Below are 23748 nucleotides of genomic sequence, written 5' to 3'. Positions count from 1 at the left end.
AGTTTTTGGCGTGTTGATCTGTCCAGAGGTGACAGTGGTGTGTTAAAGTCTCCAACAATCAATGTGTTTGGGTCTATGAGAGTTTTTAGTCAGTAGCGTTTGTTTGATGAAGTTGGGAGCTCCTGTATTTGGTGCGTAGATATTAGGATGGTTATGTCCTCCTGTAGGAGAGATCCCTTTATTAGTATGTAGTAACCTTCTTTGTCTCTTTTTACTGTTTTTAGTTTGAAGTCAATTTTTTTCTATTATAAACACTTTTTTTCCACTAGAAGGTGCAATCTCTCAGGGGTTTCATAGTTTAAAAAGCTACAATCACATCACATTGAAACTACATAAAAATCAGTGCTGTAAATGGAACTGCTTGGCTTTGGCCATCTTCAATTCTGCACATCTCTTGCAGAATCTGCACAAAGAATTATCTTCTCCTTTGCTCTTCCTAATTGTTCTTACATGTCAGTTGCTTTCTATTCCTGTATATCCAGAGCGGTGAAATGATAAGGCCAGCCATATAGCCAAAGGTCACTCCAAGTGTACAGGAGATGGGCCATACCTGCCATGGTCTTTCCCAATCCATTGGAATAGGAAATGCTCCAAGCCATGCTCCTACAAACCTACTGAAAACTCTTAGCCATGCTTTGAGGTTTGGTCCTAATAAACATAGACAAGGTACAATAGAAAAAGTAGACAAAATAACTGCAAACGAAAATGTTTCCAACACCAGCTCTAATAGTGGCGCTCCACATAGAACAAAAATCACATGAAGGAAGAGACAAGATATTAAAAAGTAGACTAGGGAGGGTGCAGACCAAGACATACGACAGCGGCGATGAGAAGTTCGGGTCCACACTGGGTTCAGATGGACGGTGGCTGGGGAACCCAGCGCGGCAGAAGGGAGGAGCTGGGGACACCACCACGACACTTCGCCACCCCCTGAAGGACCATCGGCTGCGTGGAACACACACACAATCCAGGATCAGGGCCGGGGTACGGCCAACAGTGCAAGCCCCACCGGAAGCGCCTGGACCTCAGGGACTTTTACAACTAAAATCACAGGTGCTGGTGGGCAATACCAGTACAGCAGGGACGCCTGGGCCTGATCACGCCCGCCCCTCGAACCGGAGGCGAGGTGAGAGGGCGCTAACCCGCACCCGGACAGTCGATCCCACTGGGCCCCACACATACTGCCCCCCACAACTGACTCGCAGGAGGGCGCAAACACAACCCAACAACCCCGGGCTCGCTCTGGGAGGTGTACCCCGCTAAAGTGGACGGGGACACAGCCACAGCGCCTGTTGTAGCAGACACACAGCACACAGGTGGGCGGGGCCTCCGGGGACAGTGCCCGCTCTGGTAGGCATACCTCACACAGATGGGCAGGGCCACAGCAGCGGCACCTGCTCTGGTAGATGTGCCTACACAGGAGGGAGGGCAGAGCTATAAACCACACCTGAGAAGCCATCCTCAGATCTCCAGATGCACAAATCACAAAGAAACATAACACAGTTCATCAAAGAGCAAGCCAACTTGCCAGCTCCAAAAAGCAGCAGGACTGAAGAGGAGATGGAGAATAAAAAGCAAATGAGGCCATGTTAATAGGAATGATGGAAGGTGTCAGAAATGAAATCAGAAAACAATTCCAGAAGTTTACAGCGGAAATCTTGAAGGACACCCAGGAAGCCAAGAAAGAAATGGAAGCAAAAATGGATACAATGCAAGCCTTCTTTAAAGAATACCTTAACATCCTGAGAATTGAAATGCATGAAAAAATAGATTTAAAATACAACTTTTTAAAGGAAGAAATTTCGACTATCAGAGCTGATCTGACAACCATAAATAGCTCTCTGACATCCATAAACTCCACAATTGAAACCACAACACAAAGAGTTGACCATATAGAATCCAGAATCTCTCGCCTGGATGATGAAGCAGCCGACAACAACCAGAAAATGACCACATTCCAAGAAACGGTGAAGCTTCAGGGTAGACTAATCCAGGAACTAATGGACAAAGACAAGAGATACAATCTGCGCATAATTGGAATAGAAGAAGGAGCTGAATACCAGAGCAGAGGGCTTAAACATGTTCTCAACAAAGTTATTGCGGAAAACTTCCCCAGTCTCACAAGGGACCACATCCAGGTAACTGAAGCCTATAGGACACCTGGCAGGCCAGACCCCAGAAAAGCCACCCCAAGGCACATAATATTCAAGACTTCAGACATCAAGATTAAAGAGCAAATTCTGAATTCAGCCAAAGCGAAGAAAGAAATTTTCTGCAATGGGAAGAGGATTCGAATAACAGCTGACCTATCCACACAAAATTACCAAGCATGAAGTGAGTGGAAGAACACCATCCAAGGACTTCAGGCTAACAATATGCAACCTCAGATCAAATATCCAGCGAAATTGGAGTTCACATTAGAAGGGAAAACCATATCTTTCCACACCAAAGAGGAGCTAATGGAGTATGTGAATAAAAAACCAGCCCTACAGCGAATTCTAAGAGGGGAGCCCCACCCAACAGAGATCATACAAGACACACAGACAGAAACAGAAAGAAACTACAATAGCCAAAGTCCAACAGAAAGAACAACTCACTAAAGACAAGAAGAAAAAAAAAGAGGAAAAAACTGCCCAACAAGAAAATGGAAGGAGAAAAAAAAACCCTTATCCTTGATCTCTTTAAATATAAATGGTTTAAACTCTGGGATAAAGAGAACCAGACTGGCAGGATGGATCCGCAAACAAAAAGTTGACATTTGCTGCCTACAAGAGACCCACCTTACAGCAAGAGACAAAAACAGGCTCCAAATGAAAGGATGGAGCAAGATCTACCAAGCAAACGCACCTACCAAAACGGCAGGTGTAGCCATCCTGATCTCAGACAAGCTGGATTTTTCATTAAAATCAACTCAAAAAGACAAAGAAGGACACTACATATTAATACAAGGAAAAATCCAGAATCAAGACAACACGGTTATAAATGTATACTCACCGAACAAAAGAGGCCCTACATATGTCAAGAAAATTCTCACAGAAGTACAGAACAAGATAGACGCAAACACAAACATAGTGGATGAACTTAATACCCCACTCTCTCCAAGAGACAGATCCAACACCCAGAGGATTAGCAAGGGAGCTGAGGACCTAAGTAACACCATATCCCAAATGGATCTGACAGACCTATACAGAATCTTCCACCCTACAGAGACCCAATATACCTTCTTTTCAGCAGCCCATGGATCATATTCCAAAATAGACCACATCATAGCCCACACAAAGAACCTCAGCAAATACAAAAGTATTTACGTCATCCCATGTATTATATCTGATCACAGTGGGTTAAAGGTAACCCTCAACAACAAAGGATACCACAGAAGCTATACACTCTCTTGGAAGCTAAACCCCACACTGCTATCCAACACTTGGGCCACAGACCAAATTAAAGATGAAATTAACGAATTCATAAGCCACAATGACAATGAAAACACATCACAAAGAACCCTATGGGACACAGCTAAGGCAGCACTGAGGGGCAAGATCATTGCCCTCAGCACTCACATTAAAAGAATGGAAGTAGAGCAGGTGAATAACCTCACGATGAAACTAAAACAATTGGAGAAAGAAGAAATGACAGAATCTAAAATGACTAGGAGGGGAGAGATCACAAAGATTAAAGAAGAGATAAATCTGATTGAAAATAGAAAGACCATTCAACAAATAAATAAGACTAAAAGCTGGTTCTTTGAGAAAATAAATAAAATTGACAGACCCCTCGCAAGACTTACAAAAAAAAGAAGAGACTCATATATGTAAAATCAAGGACTCCACCGGAAAAATTACAAGTACACACGATATTCAAACAATCATAAGGAGCTATTTCCAGAACCTCTACTCAGCAAAAAACAATAATTTTACAGAAATGGATCAATTCTTAGAGAAGTACAAACTGCCCAAACTGAACCAAGAAGAAATAAATAAACTAAATAAACCAATAATTTACAGTGAGATCCAGGAGGTAATCAAGAACCTCCCAACAAAGAAAAGCCCAGACCCAGAGGGATTCACCAACGAATTCTACAAAACCTTTAGTGAAGAGATAATACCAATACTTCTCAAACTCTTCTGCGAAATAGAAAGAGAAGGAGAAATCCCAAACTCATTCTATGACGCTAATATCATACTCATTCCCAAACCAGGCAAAGACCCAACAAAAAAAGAGAACTACAGACCAATATCACTAATGAACACAGACGCAAAGCTCCTCAATAAAATATTAGCTAACAGGATCCAGAAACTGATCAAGAAAATCATATATCATGACCAAGTAGGCTTCATCCCACAGTCACAAGGATGGTTCAACATCCGTAAATCAGTCAACGTAATTCACCACATAAACAGAACTAAAATCAAGAATCACATTGTTATCTCAGTCGATGTCCAAAAAGCCTTTGACAAAATACAACATCCATACCTATTAAAAGCTTTGGAGAGAACAGGAATAGATGGAACATTCCTCAAAACAATAAAAGCCATATACAAGAGACCAACTGCTAACATCATATTATATGGAGAGAAACTTAAATCATTTCCCCTAAACTCAGGAACAAGACATGGATGCCCACTCTCCCCACTTCTTTGCAACATAGAGCTGGAATCCCTAGCCATAGCAATAAGGCAAGAGGAGGACATCAAAGGGAACCACATCAGCAAGGAAGAAATCAAGTTATGTCTCTTCGCAGACGACATGGTCTTTTATCTGAAGGACCCAAAAAACTCAGTCCCCAAACTCCTACACCTAATAAAACAATTTGGCAAAGTAGCAGGATACAAAATCAATCCACAAAAGTCAGCAGCTTTTCTGTACACCAGCAATAGACAAGCAGAAAAGGAAATTATGGAAACAATTCCATTTACAGTAGCCAAAAAAGAATAAAGTACCTAGGGATCAACTTAACCAAGGACGTGAAGGACCTATTCAATGAAAACTACAAAAATCTAATAAGGGAAATCAAAGAAGACACAAGGAGATGGAAAGACCTCCCATGCTCATGGGTAGGCAGAATCAATATAGTGAAAATGGCCAAATTGTTATACAAATTCAATGCAATCCCTATCAAAATCTCAGCCACATTCTTCACTGAAATAGAGAAACCAATCCATAAATTCATATGGAACAGCAAAAAACCTAGACTAGCCAAAGCAATTCTAGGCAAAAAAAGCAGTGCAGGAGGTATAACAATACCAGATTTCAAGCTCTACTACAAGGTCATCATAACAAAAACAGCATGGTATTGGTATAAAAACAGATCGGAAGACCAATGGATTAGAATTGAAGATCCAGAAATAAAACCGCACTCTTAAAGCCAGCTGATATTTGACAAAGGAGCTAAAGACATACAATGGAATAAACATAGCCTCTTCAACTACTGGTGCTGGGAGAACTGGGCAGCCATATGCAGAAAACTCAAAGTAGACCTAACCCTATCACCATGCACCAAGATCAACTCAAAATGGATCAAGGACTTCAATATCAGACCTGAATCCTTGAAACTACTGAAGGACAGAGTAGGAAAGACACTAGAACTTATAGGCACAGGAAGGAACTTCCTGAATATAGTCCCAGGGGCACAACAAATAGGGGAAAGACTCGACAAATGGGACTACTACAAATTAAAAAGTTTCTGCACAGCTAAGGACATAGCCACCAAAATAGAAACACAGCCAACCATATGGGAAAGGATCTTTACCAGCACAGCAACAGACAAAGGCCTAATATCTGTCATCTACAGAGAACTCAAAAAACTAAGCCCCTCCAAGCCCAATAAACCAATTAGGAAATGGGCAAAGGAGCTAAAGAGAGACTTCACAAGAGAAGATATAAAAATGGCAAAGAAACTCATGAGGAAATGCTCAACATCCCTGGTAGTAAAGGAAATGCAAATAAAAACAACCCTGAGATACCACCTCACCCCAGTTAGAATGGCCTATACTCTGAACTCAGGCAACAACAAATGCTGGAGGGGGTGCGGAGAAAGAGGAACCCTTCTCTATTGTTGGTGGGAGTGCAAATTAGTACAACCACTTTGGAAAACAGTATGGAGGTTTCTCAAAAAGCTCAATATCGACCTACCCTATGACCCAGCCATACCACTCCTAGGCATCTATCCTGAACAGCAAACACCCAAGATATCAAAAAGACATTTGTACTTCCATGTTTATCGTGGCACAATTCACAATAGCCAAAATATGGAAACAACCCAGATGTCCCTCCACAGATGAATGGATCCAAAAAATATGGTACTTATACACAATGGAATACTACATAGCGATTAGGAATGGTGAAATACTGTTATTCGCAGGGAAATGGTCAGAACTCGAACAAATAATGTTGAGCGAGACAAGCCTAGAACACAGAAAACAAAGGGGCATGATCTCCCTGATATATGACTGTTAAGAAAGGAAGACGGAGAGACAGTAGAGACCAAAAACTGCTTGTCAAATAGTATTCCCCACAGGATTGGGGCAGCGACCCAACAGTATGTAACTAAAACCAAACAATTACTCAACATATAAAGGTCAAATGTTGACCTCTCAGGGGAATACAATAGCTCAAAAGCTACGTATGTACGTTCATATAAGACTACTGTCGACATATGGTCTAATATCAACATTACATTTAAAGCCCTAGGCTAACTTTCTTGGGCGTGGCCACATGGCTACTGTATATGTTCTTGATACATTGTATATTGTATATATGTCTACCTGACCCAGAGAAGGGATAGAAAAACAGGGCTTAAGATATCACAAGAAATGTACACACTGCCCTACTATGTAACTGTACCCTTTTTGCACAACACCTTGTCAAAAAATTTGTGTTCAATTAATAAATAAATTAAATTTAAAAAAAGAAAAAAGATATTAAAAAGTAGACACAGCATTTCAAAAATTTGGCTTATATGACAATGAACTTCTTTTAGAGGTTATGTTTGGTTTTACCTGGAAGTATAATAGGAGATTGACGGCAGTTACAAAAACAGAGCATATACACAACCACAGCAAGTGAGTTTCCAATACTGAGAAGTTCTCCAGGAAGAATGATGGAATGAAGATGCATAGGATAATTGAAAATATGCATAAAAGGTGGGTATAAAATAGCTTCTTGATATTACTATCTTTCATGATGTTTTCTTGGGTAGTTATCTGGCCGGGATCGGCACGCGAGAAGGCAGGAAGGCCTTCGGGGGTCTTCCAAACTGTCCACCTGTGGACGCCGGCCTGCGATAGCAGCTCAACCACGGCCCTGGCCGTGCGGGACCCGGATTCAGCCACAGCCAGCTGAGTGTGGTCAGCGAGGAGTTGGATGAAGGACGTCATCAAAGGGCACAGGTGCCGGGGGCTGAGAGACACAGACAAATACCCGAATCCGAGAAGGGCTCGCTCTGCCCATAGGCTGGCGATCAACTGGAAGGGGTCAGGAGAGCAGGGCGCGAAGACTCGCGGGCCTCTGCTACAGCCGCCGGCGTGGGATGCACCCGCGACAGCAAATATGCACGGAACGTGGCGCCTGAAGTCAATTTCATCTGATACTAAGATTGCAACACCGGCCTGCTTGATAGATTTTATTCCAGCTTTTCACTTTTAGAATGTATTTGCATTTGCTGGCAAGGTGAATCTCTTGGAGGCAGCGGAAAGATGGATCTTGTTCTTTGATCCAACTTGTTAGTCGTTTAATTGGAGAGTTAAGTCCATTAATATTGAGAGTTAGGATTGAGAGGTGATTGCTTGTTCCTTTCATGGTATCTATCTTTGTAGAGGCTGTGTCTTCCCTTTTTGCTCTACTACTCTGGAGTTTTATTTAGGGATGCTTTCCCTGTCTGGATTGTGGTCTTGGTTGTTTTCAATGTGAAGGACATCTTTGAGGACATTCTGTAATGCTGGTTTGGTGGAGATATATTGGTTCAATTTTTTCTTGCTATGGAAGACTTTTATTTGACCTTCCACTATGAATGAGAGTTTAGCTGGATACAGAATTCTTGGTTGGTAGTTATTTTTCTTTAGAATGTGGCAAATGTCATTCCAGGCTCTCCTTGCTTTCATGGTCTCTGCTGAGAAATCTGGAGTAATTCTGATTGGTTTTTCTTTATATGTGATTGTTCTTGTTTCCTAGTGGCTTTAAGGATTCTTTCCTTGGCCTCTATTGATCTTGCTTTGATTACATTGTGTTGATGGCAAGTCCTGTTCTGGTCTGGTCTGTTTGGGGTCCTAAATGCTTCTTGTATCTGGATGGGTTTATCCTTCTGGATGTTAGGGAAGTTCTCAGCTAATATTCTGTTAAATAAATTGCCTATTCCATTGACTTCTTTCTCTAGGTTTTCTTCAATACTTGTTAGCCTTATATTGGGCTTCCTTATTATGTTGAAGCTCCTGAAGTGATCTATCTTGATTTTTGTATTGTTTTTTCTTCTTTCTCCATAGTCTAGGCTGTCCTCAATCCCTGAGATTCAATCTTCTGTATCATCTAGTCTGCTCCCTAAACTTACAACTTGGTTTCTTGTCTCTCTACCTTCTGATTGATCTTTCTTGATGGCTTCCATATCTCTGCTGTAATTCTCTCTTAGGTCCAGTATGGACTTCCTTACTTCATTAATTTGGTTCTGGATGCTCTCTCTAATCTCCTTTCGCTGATTAGCTATCTTTTCATATGACTCTTTTTCTTTCTGTTGGGGGCCATAAAGTCCTCAATTAACTTACAATTGGATTCATCGCATTCACAAATTATTCTTTGGTTCCCCTTCTCATGCTCTAGGATACTTGTCTGGAGACACTCAAACTTTTCATTTATCATTTTTATCAGCATAGTTGGTAGAGCATTTTTGAGGGCTCTCCTCTGGGATTTCAATTGAATGTTCTGTTTCCTGTTTGTTTTGAGTGGGTGATGAGTTTCCCTGTCTTGCCATAATTTTTGTGTTTCTTCTCCCCATTTGGATTTGGAATGCTAGTCTACTAGCCCCCTTTTGCACTGTTTAGGATCTGAACCAAACTCTACCAGGTCCTGTTGTGCTATTCTTATAGGTACACAACCCTATACAGGTAAGTTCCCTCCCTTTTTTTGCGTATAGCAGATTTGGTGTCCCCACAAATTATACTTTGGAAGTAAAACCCAACCCTGAGCCCTGTATTCAGTAGCTAAATTGTATACCATTACAATCTTGTTATTTCTTTTTTGGCTGATACAATTGCTCTAGGAATGCCTTGAACTCACTCAGATTGCCCCCAGATGCTTATTATCTTGCCTGCTGTTAACCTGGGCTCAATGGAATCTGGAGGTCCTGGGCAGTGGTGACTCTGTGGTTCTCTGAGGATTGTGGGTAGAAGTTGGGTGCCCTCAGTAATTGGGGGACTGTGGTCGGTCTGGCAACCAGTCTGTGGCTTCTAAGGCATTGGCAGTGGCAGCATTCTACCTTGGAGAAAGTGGTGCCTGTGGCACCCAGCTGGGACCTCTGAGCTGCCAAGCCTAGGCATCAGGTTCCTGCTGGGCCTCCTGAGCTGCCTGTGGTGGGCCCCGGATGGGGCCCCTGGGCTGCCGAGGGAGGGCAGCGGGCTCCTGCTGCGACACCTGGGTTGCCTCGGGTGATACCAGCTGGGATCCTTGGGCTGGCGACAGTGGGCGGTGGACTCCATCTGAGACCACTGAGCTTCCTGTGGCACCCCGGGACTCCCAGACCGCCTATGGAGCCCGAGTCCCACTTCCTTTATCACATATGTACACTGTCTATTCTTGGTGTGTTAGTTTCCTGTTCCCTTTTGGATCTCTTTCTAGGAACTACAGAAAAATGGACAGAAGAAGAAACTGTAGGAGTACTATGCTGATGCCATATTTCCAATTTGAGCAGCAAAGACTCTTCTAAAACATCAAAAATTGCATGCTTATCAAAATAAGGAAACAAGGGATTATTTGAGATTACAGATCTATTCTCAAATAAATGAAGTATGAAGCCAGAATACAACAGTTCCTAGGAATAAAGAACTAATAGAGAATTTCGTTGAGCTGTAGCTCCACATGGAACTCTCTGGCCCCATCCTCCACTCTCCCTCTGCAAACAGCTCATACCAGTAGGGTTTTATTTTCTCAGGCATGAACTCTGAGACAGAAAGGCATTTTACTTCTTGATTTCAATAATTTGCTTTCTAAAAAGCCAACTGTATTCAATTTGGGCTTTGAATTATATAATGACAACCATTATCATGAGTCTCTAGTAAAGACTCTCTTGTCAACCTTCATTCAACTTAACAGACGGTTACCTCCATAAAGAGTCCACACTTTCAACTTAACTTTCAGAAGCTGGCTGAAATCCCAGGTTCCTAAATATTTCCCTGTACCATTTCCCTTCTTTCTCCTGGTTAGGCCTCTGTAAGTGATTCTGTCCTTTATCTTTAAACATATCATTCCCAAGAATAATTATAGAAAATTAGAAAACCTTTAATCTCATATCCAGAGAAGATGTGATAAGAGGGTAAGAAGGAAACAGTGTTCCTAGAATCCCATATTCAAACCCTGAGCATTAGAACCAATGGAAACATTAGCATAGGTATTTTTACAATATTGAAAATGACATCTATTCTGGTAGCTTTCCATGGCCAATCATACAATTCTAATTATTTCTGTTGGAAAATATGATTCATGGGCTCTGAAACTGACATATAGATGAATATTTGGTAAGCAATTAGCCCACATTTTCAGGCTTCTATAAAAACATAAAAATAGCTTTTGAAATTAGCTCAAGAATTAACCCATATTTATCATTAGGAAGTTCACCTAACCCAATTCTATCCATTTGAAAAGAATGATCTAGTAAAAGTTGCACTTCACTACAATTAAAACAGAATTATACATGTAGTACTTGTTTGAAAACATTCCTATCATTGATTTGTTAAAAATATTGTTCAGGTAGGGGCTGGGGATATGGCCTAGTGGTAGAGTGCTCGCCTCGTATACATGAAGTCCTGGGTTCAATTCCTCAGCACCACATATATAGAAAAATATTGTTCAGGTTGTAAATCACACCTTAAGGAGATCTCATTGCTTATGTAGACACATGCTATTTATTGCTCACTTATAAGTCTACTTCATTTTTCTATGTTCATACATCATTTTCGAAGATCCTAAGGATCTATATACAAATATAGCTAAGCTTAAAGGCAAAATTCTAAGTATCTCTAAACCAATTACATTTAAGTTTTATGTTTCTTAGGGGATAACATACTGAAACCATGTGTAAGTAAGGAATAACTTTGGTATTGGAAATTATTATGAAATAGTTTATTTTGCTGATCCAAAAAGTATATAATAAATGGAAATAAGGCCATTTCATAATATGAATAAACTGGGGAAATTATCACCATGAACTTCTACTAGACAGGCGCTTTAACCAACTAAGCCACGGTGCTCCCCAGTCACCATGACCTTCTGTTGTTCTTAATCTGTCCAATATCCCAGCTCAAAAAAACAACAACTGAAGTCATAGCTCAAGTGGTAGAATGCCTACCTTTCAAGCACAGCCCCTTGAATTCCTACAGTACTTCCCTCCAAAATGTATTCATTATATGTATACATGATTCTAGAATTACTCCATTTGTCAAGTCTCTCTCCTATCTGCTGTGCCCCTGGGACTGTTTTTGCAAAGCTTCTGTCTTTAAGTTCTAGCATTTCTCCAATGCCCTCTTGCAGCAATTTTGAAGTTTCTGGTCTGAGGTTGAGGTCTTTGATCCACTTTGAGTTAATATTAGTGCATATGAATCCATTTTAGTTTGTTACATATGAATGCCCAGTTTGCTCAACACCAACTATTGAAAAAGAGATCATTTTTTCCACTTTATATCAAGGTTCCAAGTTCAGAATTTTGTCTCTTATTTATGTTCCCTCCTCCACTTTCATATGTCCATGCTTGCTTTTGAGCCAGGGATTGGGTTCTTCCCCAGCACTTCTCTCTAGCCACTTGGGAGTGGTGAGCTCCTGGCTCATGGTGTTTGGTGGTCACCTGGTCTCCTTCCTGGGTTTTGCCTGTGAAGTCATTTCTTTTTTGCACTACAGCTGCTGTCTTGCTGAGCAGGCTTCTCTAATTGGAGATCCATGTTCAGTGAAGATTGCAGCTGAATAACAAGTTGTTCAGATTAGAAATCTATGCTGAGCTGAGGGCTGTTCTGTGTGGCCAGCTTCCCAAAGCAGAGATCTGTATAGAATGTGGTGTTGTTTTGGGTATTTTTTCAAGTAAGGCTCTTCACTGAGCAGAGGGCCACATCAAGCCACCATTCTCACAGTCCTCAGAGACCTGCAGCCTCCAGGCCTTGCAGCAGGCTGCAATGGGACCAGGTTATGTGAATATGTAAACCTGAACTTGGGGTGTGTGTGTGTGTGTGTGTGTGTGTGTGTGTGTGTGTGTGTGTGTGTGTGTGTGTGTTTGTGTGTGTGTGTGTGTGTGTGTGTGTGTGTGTGTAATTTTCTCCTTTTTCTGAAGTTATAAGTATTATGTTTCTTGATTGCTTCCTTTCCCTGGTGTACATTCTTGAGCTTAATTTCCAGGTTAGTTTTGTATTTCTGATTGATCAGTCAGAGCTCTGGTACTGCCCTGTCTGTAGTCTGCCATATTGGATTCCCTTAACTTCTTTTCTTTAAATTATCTTAAAACTTTTTAACAATCCTATTTCATTCAGTAAAGACTATAATGGGTCTCCAGTGATTTTGAGTAGTAAGCTACATCCTCATTCACAATTATTTCCTTTGACAGCCAATTAATAAATCAATACAATATGTACATATGAGCTATCATGCTTCACATGGATTTTCAAAGACAGATGTGGAATTCAAAACAATTTCTTATTAGAAAGAGGGAATGAAATTCTTTTTCAACAGGCATTTTACCACAATGTACACATTTTGGGGAATAGTCTTATTATTTAGTCCAGGCTGGCCTTGAAATAGTCATCTTCTACTTCAGCCTCCTAAGTGTTAGGATCACAAATATGAGGCTCCTTGCCCAAGAAAAACGTGTACATTTTACACACTGGCTTTTAAGAATCTTCAAAATCTGACTCTTAAATGGTTTCAGCTCTTCTTTATCTTGAGGAAGAATGCTTGATCTTTTATAGAAAAAGGGTGAAGGGAGACTACCTCTTAAGCCTTGGCCCTCTTTTTTTCAATAGGAAAACAAAAAATACTGAACAAGGCATATAACTGTTGGTGCTGGTACTGCTTACTCCTACTGATAGTAGGAGTTTGTTTTTAGTCAAGCTGAGATAAGGAGATGCCAGGTGTGACCAGAACAACCAAATAACTTTGCCCTGGTAATCATGTGAGATCCAGAAGCCAGGTGAAAAGAGGCAGTGTCAAATTCACAATTTCAACAGCTAAAAAATGTATAAGGTAAATATTTTTCTGCTTATTCATCGTTTTCCCTGGAACATGGTAAGTCTCAAGCCTTACAGCTGATGTTAAGGAAAAAATGAAATAGCCAATTATGTGGACAAAATAATTTGCAAGAAGAAACCATCTACGAGTGTTGGACTTACATATGCCTTTAACTCTGGCTATAGAACTGACTGCCACTTAATAAAGTAAATAGTATCATTTACTTGACAATAAGAATACATTATTAGGAAATAATTGCATGTTGTTATATTTGCTAACATTTATGCTGAATTTTCTGCATTAGAATATTGACCTAAAGAAGCCATATCCTGATAAATTGGGAGTTGCAAAGTGAATAATTTATTGACAAATAGTACCTCTGTTATTCAATGTCTTTATCTTAATACCACCGACCCTTCTTGTTTCTTACTCTAATGCAGTTTGTAGGACAGTTAGAAATGCTCTGTGAAAATCAAACACCTCATTATGCATCCAAGATAACTCCTACTGTGTTATCTTTTTAAATCTGCATGGTTTTCCATTAGAGCCATTCTGTGAGTTGAGGCTAATGCTTCCTTCCTCAGCTTCAGTTAGGAGGAAGAACTCATGGAGAATTCTGGACTTCATAAAACATTTTTTATTCTCTGCTTGAAAACTTTCTCCGATCAGATATACCCACATTCAGCTTATGTATGTGGAACCAAAATATCCAATAGACTATTAAAAAGTTACAGTCAAGTTACAAACTCAGTCATTTTACACTTTATTAACTCAGTGGAAAAGAAATTGTCAAGAAAGCCTGGACTGCATTGCAAACATTCATTTGTTATACACCTGGAGGCTTTGCCATACAGTCTAGGATGAAGAGTCAGAACATTGGAGAATGACTGCAATTTAGGAACCATTATGTTTGGGGAGAGAAAAGGAGAAGGGAGCAGACATATGAACTAAAACTGAGGGAAGGATGACTACAAAGGCTTCAGGAGCTTTTGACTTCCCAGTTGAGATGTGCTCTAAATTGACAAGGACTGGGCAGGATGGACTAAGAAGAAAAGAAGCATGTCAAAAAGATAATGTTCATATAGGTAAACTGGGGAAAAGCAGAGAACAATCTTTCAAGAAAACTTGAAAGATTTTTCCTACATAAAAATGTGTATCACTTTGAGTATTATGATAGGATTTTTGAAACTTATCCTTCCATGTAACTTTGGCTTTTAGTAGCTTGTGCACACTATTAGAGAGCTGACCTCACACTGTCTTAGAATAGCAGGAAACTAGAGACTTTGAAAGCTGGCCCTTAGCAGTGCTCAGGGCAGTCAATTTGAGCAGAGACAGTGTTAAATCCACAAACTCCTGCTTGCAACTCTGCTTATGAGAAAGAATTAAGGTGACATGGGAAATGGTCTCGGGTCAGCCACACATTTTGAAACATCTTATTAAAAAGAAAAATGAGCGTATTTTTTAACACTTTGTCAGATTTTGTATTACTTTTGATGGAAGATTTCAGTGTCTAAGCAAAAAGCATTTTTTAAAATGACCTATGACAAATGAAGTGGTGCAATTTCCCCCAGAAGAAGTAAAGTTATATCAGACGTATGTACATTTCCTCACCTATATATCTACAATGTAGGAACTGAATCATAGAAACAGTAATAATGCACTCTTATTATTGTAGCTCAAACTCTTATGTCTGAAACCTAGGAAGTGGCTAGTTAACTTTTATCTAACTAGCATCGGAAATTTCTCTCCTGCTGCCCCCACCTAAATGAATTACAAATAATAATGAATTAATCTTAAATATTATTTACACAGAAACGGTATAGAAGAATTAAAAAAATTATTGTCAAGGTGATGTACAGAAGGTTTACAGTTACATATGTAAGGTAGTGAGTTCATTTCTTGTCAAGCTTGTTGCCTCCTCCCTCATTTTTCTCCCTCCTCCCCAATCCCACCCCCTTACCCTGAGTTTCGCAGTTAATTTACAACATATTGTCTTGTAAGTATTGCTGTTGCATTGGTTCACCTTTTACTCTTTGTCGTGGGACAAAGGGTACACTGGATACTGTATATACTGGTATTAGAACTAGGGAAGTGAAAGGGAATATCAAAATCGAGAGAGAAAGGATAAAAAGACAAACTACTACAAAAGCAATACTTGCCAAACCATTTGGTGTAAACCAACTGAACAATGAGAGAGGAATGAGGGAGGAGGTAACAAACAGTACAAGAAATATACTCAAGGCCTAACGTATGAAACTGTAACCTCTCTGTACCTCACTTTGACAATAAATAAGAAATAAAATGATGTTTCCCTTCCCTTCCCCTAATTCAGACAAACATACATATAATACCTGGGGTACTAAATTCAAATGGAGTTATTTTTAATGTACTATGTTAAATTATTTATTTTTCCTTTGGTTTATCTCCCTTGTGGCTTAGCCCCTGTTGTCACTGTGTTAGAAGAATTTTTAAATCATTTTTAGTTAATTACTGAGATAGAAGTTAAGAATTAGCAAAATCAAGTTAAAAAGAATTATTAAGTACATTTTGAAAACTATACAAATCATTCCCTTTTGTGGTAAAAGCAACTTTAGATTGTTTTGCCCAATATTTGTATTTTCATGTGATAAAATCAATGTTTAGAAGCAGTTAGAATATGGCTTTTGCTCTTGGCTTTCAGGTAAATATATTTTGTCTCCTATGGAATTATTACTCAATTGTATTCTGAATTACATAAAGCCTTTTAGTTTGTAGCATTTTTATTACTAGCTGGGTCATAGGAAGAGTAGATAGATTTTCCTTTTGACTTTCCTTCTGCATACAAGTGATCACTGAAGCTGAAGAAATGAAAATGATTACTGAAAGTAGAGTAGACATAACAGTGAAAGCTTTGGGTAGGTTCTAAATACACTTGTATTAAGGGGTAGAAGAGATCAAAGGCATTATAAGCAAGACAGTCAGAACAGTGATAGAGGAGACTGAACATCAGATAGTAAGGTGGGAGCAGTTAAGGAAGACAAATGAGGAAGCTAAGTATAAAAAGGAGTTTATAGGGCTAGAGGGGTGGCTGAAGTGGTAGAAAAAAGCACGAAGCCCTGAGTTCAAACCCTAATAACCACAATGGGAAGAAGGAGTAGAAGAGGGAAGGAAGATGAAATGAAGAGGGGATGGAGGAGGAGGAGGAGGAGGAGGAGGAGGAGGAGGAGGAGGAGGAGGAGGAGGAGGAGGAGGAGGAGAAAAATTAAAGGAGAGGAATAAAAGGAAGATCCTGGAATACCAAAAGTAGTTAATGAAACTTTTAAATATACTACTTGAATGCTTGGGTAGGAGTGGAAAACAGTTGCAAATACCAGTGTTGATGAAAGGAAGTCCTAAAGGAGGGAAAGGGAGCAGGAAATGTAGTCAACATCACAGAGGAATCTTGCTTCTCTGGGAGGGAAGAAGAAAATCAAAAGACAGAATATGAAGAAGCTCCCACCAAAAAGCCTGAGTAACAGGAAACTATTGGATAAGAGGTCTGCCAAGAGTGAAAACAGAATAAAGGCGATGTGAAGCATGTGAAAAAATTAACTGGCATTAAGACTTTTTTTTTGTCAGTCATGGGTTGTAAACTCAGGGTCTGGGTGCTTTCCCTGAGCTTTTGTGCTCAAGGCTCTACCACTATGAGACACAGCTCCACTGGTCTTTCCTGCCCTGGCTTGCTTCAAAAGCAAGATCCTCAGATCTCAGCGTCCTGAGTAACTACTAATACAGGAATGAGCCGCCAGCACCTGGCTAAGACTTTTTTTGTGTGCCTGTGTTGGGCTCTGTCCCTGACCTTCTTTTTGCTCAAGTCTAGTGCTCTACCATTTAAGCCAAAACTCCACTTCTGTTCTTTTTTTTGTAGTTTATTGGAGAAAGAATCTCATGCACTTTCCAACCAGGGTTAGCTTGGCAACAATGAAAATAAATTTTGACTTTCTAAGTAGAATACTCAAAGGGAGAATTTTAGACAATAATAAAGATTTCTATTGAGCTTGGTTCCTGCCAAAAAAAAAAAAGAAAGCACATTTGCCTCTGATAGAAGTATCTAAAGTTTGTTCAATTAAAGAGGTTTATGAGAGAAAGGAGGACATGCTGAGGAAATATAGAAATATTAGGAATTTTGGACATTGGTTATTCATTAAAAACACATGGAAAGTCTTTTGCTTTTAGTTTTATTTCCACATTGTAAACCTCCTACTGACAAAGTTCTTCTTTTGCAGAAGAATATTTCACACAGCCCTGAATGTGTCATGTGGAGGACCTCCTGTACATGAGCATAATTTGGATCCTGGCTGCTCAACTTCTTGCTCTTGATACATACCTTTTTGCTCTTCTATTCCATCTTTCTATTGCAGAAACTTGTTAATTATTGTGGCAGAAGCTATCTGCCAACAATTTGTTCACTGCTTTCACAATACAGCATGATTTCTAGGAAGTGATTGCCAGCAACATTTGTTTCTGGATGGAGAAATATCCTTAGTCTTCACCACTAGAATGTGATAGAGTACGATGGCAATTATAACCATGAGTGTTAAGTGGTTATGCCAGCAAGTAGGTACACAGTCTCCATCTTGTTTTTCTCACCCTCTGGGAGAGCCATAAGATGGATATTTGGTTCCATTTGTGAAGTCTGGATCCCTGAATTACCATATGGAAGAAAGCCATCAGCTGGTCAAGAATACCCATACACTAATTTGCATAAATGAGAGATGAACTTATGTTATGATGTGATGAGTCCCAAAATTTAGGGACTTTATTGGTTACTACAGCTAGCGTTACCTTAACTAACATATGTTAGTCCTTTCATTTCTTTTGGCCTTGTTAATGCAATTCTCCTGCTTTGAATGTGCTTGCCCTTTTCTCTGTATATGAGCAAATGCCTGGAGACAGAGGTGAGAGAAATAACTTATTTCCACATAGCATGCAGTATAATGAACAGTTTATCCTTCAAAGAAAATCTTTATAGTATTTGCTTCAATAAGTTTCCCTGATTTTTTCCTTCCTCTTGTATCCCTTAAGCAAAATTAATTGCTTTCTGATTTGTGTTCTAATTAAAATGAGTTGTAAACCTCTGAAAGCTAATCTCAGCTAGCCATCAGAAAAGAGACATGTGGATTTAAAAGTACAGTGTGTGCATTTCATTTTCAGGATTGTTGATTCCTACATTCCAGAAACTGTCATTTTGTCATTGGGAATATAATATCAGGAATAGAAGTTTAGTGTGTGTGAAATGGAACAGTTCTACTTTTCATTCACTGTTTTTTTTTCAAAAGAGATTTTATAAAGTGATGTGTATTTCTCCTTACTGGTTCTGAGGTACAAATATTTGTGATACAAAAGGCAGCAGGTTGGAGTTGTGCTAAATTTAGTTCCACTGTTGGCATGCTGACAAATGTGCAAATATCTGGCCCTCTTACTTTTTCCAAAGCACAATGCTATTTTTCAAAAACAGATATTACCCAGTAACTCTTCATCAGATATGAAGAACAGATATTTTTTATTCCTTGCCATTTTTTCCCCTTTTCAGTAGCTTATTTTTTCATGGTGGCCAGTCACAAACATTTACTAAGTCACACAGAATAATGATCAACTAAAACTGCTCTTATTATTTCAAGATATGATTAGCTCTTGAACTCTGGACATGGACAAAAGGTCAGGATGGTCCATGAGGGACATGGGAGAGAGACGAAAATAGAAACATTGGTGTATAAGCATTGAACCCAGGGTTCTGGACAGGGATGGCCTCAGAAACAATGACCTTGGTTTGGTTCTAAGCCACCTGTTAACATTTTTTTCTCACAATCCAGCCTGACATTTTCCAGGTTTATAATTCTACAAAGCTCTTTGGAAAACCACAACCATTTATTTAAACAGAAAAAGAAATTGTTTGTAAATAATTTTCACAGATAGATTGTTCACCCAACTGCACACTGTGGGCCAGGTGATTGTCCTGCAGTATAGTGTACACACACACACACACACACGCACACACACACACACACATCACCTTTCCCCATAAGTACTTCAGCGGGGACATAAATAATAGGAAGCAATGGGAGGATTTTTAAGCAGAATTCCATAACCAGATCTCTGTTTCTTTCTGCCCTTAGAGGAAAGTCATGCTTCTGTTTGTTTGTTTTTTCCAACCTCATAGATTTATCATTGCTCATTTCTATAAAATTATCTACACAGTTCCCTAGATTTTCTCTGCTATTTCTTGCCTGTGTAACTGTGCAGGTACTGCTGCTTCCTTTCCTGAAATTCCCCCCACTTCCATCCTTAGTCACTTTTTTAATACTCCAGCTTCTTTCCAGACTGAGCATGGATGTGAGTGTTCCCTGAAACATCACCTCCAGAGCTGCACCAGTGACCTTCCTTGTGCTGCCATGTCATCTGGAAAACACTGACCTGTTACTTATATCTGCTCAAGCAGTGTGAAAGAAGTGGCATCTGAGATTGAGGTAAACTTCTGCCTTCCTTCCTACTTATCAACAAAAACAAACAAACAAATAAATAAGACCATTTTGGACATAATTTCTCTGCTTCCTAACTTTCCAATAGATAAAATTGTGTTAACAGTTTTTTTTGTTTGTTTGTTTGTTTGTTTTTTGGTTTTTTTTTTTTTTTTTTTTTTTTTTGGCCAGTCCTGGGCCTTGGACTCAGGGCCTGAGCACCATCCCTGGCTTCTTCCTGCTCAAGGCTAGCACTCTGCCACCTGAGCCACAGCGCCCCTTCTGGCCGTTTTCCATATATGTGGTGCTGGGGAATCGAACCTAGAGCTTCATGTGTAGGAGGCAAGCACTCTTGCCACTAGGCCATATTCCCAGCCCCTGTTAACAGTCTTTTTAATTTGAGCCAGGCATGTATCTGTATACATTTTGTCATAACAAAAATTAAGGAGGGCAACTGGCAGCCAGTGGCTAATGCTTGTAATCCTAGCTACATAGGAAATTGGGATTTAAAGATTGAAATTCAATGTCAGTCTTGTCAGGAAAGCCCATGAGACTCTTATCTACAATTAGCCAACACAAATCCCAAAGTGGAGATATAGCTTAAGTGGTAGAGCACTAGACTTGAGTGAAAAGGCTCAGAGACAATGCCTGAGTTCCAGCCCCAGTAACAACACCCAAAATCAAATTGGAAAAGGCATCATCATATTCATTCTGTAGAAGAGTAAACTAAGGTTTTGATAGGTTGATGGATTGCTAAAGCAATGCACTTAGCATAACAGCCTGGACTCAATATGAGGCTGGAACTACAGACTTAGACTGAGGATGTTTCCCTACATCAGACAACCTACAATTAGCACAGGATTAACTCAGGGGAAGCAATAATCTTTCTAGAAAGCAATACCAAAATAAGATTCTCAGGCAATTTAAAGGAGCAAATAAAACTCTGAATTACTGTTGGTGACTCGCTCCTGGTACTTTCTCCACTTCACATAACACTGAAATGTGGCAGGTTTGGCTCAGGAGAGCAAAGCCTTGATTCCTCATCCCTATTTGCTGCGACCCAGGGTGACTCAATCCTAAACATTCTCCTGAATATTACCTAATGACACAACTGCCTCAAGCCTGCACACATAAAGTCTGACATAATTTTAGTCACTAGACTGTGAGGTATAAGGGCAGGTGCTGACTTTATTCTCATCACCAATTTACAGATAGGTTCTCTGGAGCCTGATTCCAAGTCTACTGCTTTAAGTCACAGAATACAGTGGGCACATGGTGATGGTCAGAACTAAGGCCAGTTGCCTGCGGTTATATCTTTTAACCAGAAAAGGCAAAGTTTAGACTTCTAGTGTGTGGGCTAGACAGAAAATAAATGAACAGTGAAGGAAAAGAAATGAAAACATAGCTGCAACTCTCACCAATTTCAGGTTGGAAAAATCCTCAGGCTCCATAAGATGCAGTTATCTTCATTGACAGCCAGATAACTATAAACACAGCAGCCTGAGAGAGATACCCAGCAAGTGACATGTCTGTAGGAATCTAGGAACCAATGGAAATGTTGTGGACATTGGCCCAGCACCTGTGAGACAGATTTAAAGAATGCCCCTCTCTACTGGCAACCACCATCATGGGGGACCAATCAGTCATTTCAGTTGGATGCTGAGAAAGGCTAAATAGAAATAGGAACACATCTTCCCCCAGCACACAAACAAAAGATTTAGAATTTTTCTCTAAAAATATTCCTTTTTCCAATTTTCCAAGGGTTTAGGACATATTATCAAGGGACCCTTGATATATTATCAAGACCCTTTAGATAGAAAGCAAGCAACAAGTTGGCTTTTATTTTGTATATCTCCACAAATGTAGAAAGTCAAATGGAAGTTTTCAAGGTTTCACAGAAAACCTCAGAAGTAAACCTCAGAAATACAATCTGCCTTCCAGAAAGCCAGAATCTAATTGGTATATGTGTACACATATATGAATCTCTGAAAAAACCTAGCAATATCTTTCCAGAATCTATTTATAAATGCCACCACTGCTTCTTTAAGTTGGATGACTTGTCTTTGCTTAATTGAACTTTATATTTTGGAATGATTGTAGATCATTCCAGGATATCCTAGCTCAGATATCCTCTCTCCTGTTCCCTCCAATAATAGCATCCTGAAAAAACATAGTACAATATAACATAGTGGAGAGTGCTCATGGAGGCTGCTCTTTTTTTTTTTCAAATTATTTATTACCAAACTGATGTACAGAGAGGTTACAGTTTCATACATTAGGCATTGGATACATTTCTTGTACTGTTTGTTACCTTGTCCCTCATACCCCCCCTCCCCCTCCCCCTTACCCCCCCTGAAGTGTTCAGTTCACTTACACCAAACAGTTTTGCAAGTATTGCTTTTGTAGTTGTTTCTCTTTTTTTACCCTGTGTCTCTCATTTTGGTATTCCCTTTCAATTTCCTAATTCCAATACCAGTATACACGGTTTCCAATACACTCAGATAAGGTTACAGAGATAGCGTAGGTACAACCACAGGAAGGTGATACAAGAACATCATCAATAATAGAAGCTACATATACACATGACATGTTGAAAGTAGTTAAAACTGTGATATAACAATTGTATCCATAACATGGAGTTCATTTCAATTAGGATCATCGTATGTGTTCCTAAAGATATAGCTATTGGGGCATGTGGTGCTCTGCTATGACTAGCCTAAACATGTACTAATTATTCCCAATAAGGGAGACCATAGAGTCCATGTTTCTTTGGGTCTGGCTCACTTCACTTAGTATAATTTTTTCCAAGTCTTTCCATTTTCTTACAAATGGGACAATGTCATCCTTTCTGATAGAGGCATAAAATTCCATTGTGTATATGTACCACATTTTCCTGATCCATTCGTCTACTGAGGGGCATCTGGGTTGGTTCCATAATCTAGCTATGGCAAATTGTGCTGCGATGAACATTGTTGTGCAGGTGGCATTACTGAGATTTTGTTTGTGGTCTTTTGGATAGATACCCAAAAGTGGGGCTGCTGGGTCATAAGGGAGTTCTATATTTAGCCTTCTGAGGAATCTCCATACTGCTTGCCAGAGTGGCTGAACCAGTTTACATTCCCACCAACAGTGAAGTAGGGTTCCCTTTTGGCCACATCCCCTCCAAAAATTGTTATTGTTAGTTTTCTTGATATATGACATTCTTACTGGGGTGAGATGGAATCTCAATGTTGTTTTGATTTGCATTTCTTTTATGGCCAGTGATGTAGACCATTTTTTCATATGTCTCTTGGCCATTCTCAATTCCTCATTAGAGAAGTCTCTTTGTAATTCTTTAGCCCACTTGATGAGGGGGCTATTGGTTCTTTGCGGTTTTGTTTTCGAAGAAGGTAATTTTTATAGTTCTGCATATAGTTTAGATATGAGGCCTTTGTCTGTTGAATGTCCGGTAAAGATTTTCTCCCTATCTGTGGGCTTTCTGTTTATCTTGAGAGCTATGTCCTTTGACATGCAGTAGTTCTGCAGTTTGATGCAGTCCCATTTGTCCAACCTTTCTTTGATTTGTAGCCTTTCTGCGTCTTTGTTAAGGAAGTTCCATGCTGCACCAAGGAGCCCAAGTGTTTCTCCTACTCCTTTCTTTAGTGTTTTCAGGGTGTCTGTTTTGATTTCGAGGTCTTTAATCCATTTGGAATTGATTTTGGTGCAGGGTGATATATAAGGATCTAGTTTTAGTTTATTGCATGTGTTGAGCCAGTTTTGCCAGCACCATTTGTTAAAGAGGCTATCTTTCGTCCAAACTATTGTTTTAGCTCCTTTATCAAAGATTAAGTAGGCATAGCTCTGTAGGTTCATTTCCGGGTCTTCA

At 39.8% G+C, this 23748-nt stretch overlaps 1 pseudogene; it reads right to left on the bottom strand.

The window, feature by feature from the left end:
- Positions 1-424: 424 nt before the first annotated feature.
- LOC125357668 lies at positions 425-7181 on the bottom strand (annotated as a pseudogene).
- Between the last annotated feature and the right edge of the window lie 16567 nt (positions 7182-23748).

Source organism: Perognathus longimembris, chromosome 9, assembly GCF_023159225.1.
Source record: "Perognathus longimembris pacificus isolate PPM17 chromosome 9, ASM2315922v1, whole genome shotgun sequence".
NCBI lineage: Eukaryota > Metazoa > Chordata > Mammalia > Rodentia > Heteromyidae > Perognathus > Perognathus longimembris.
Note: the sequence above shows the minus strand (reverse complement) of the source record. Positions and strands in the feature narration are given on the sequence as shown.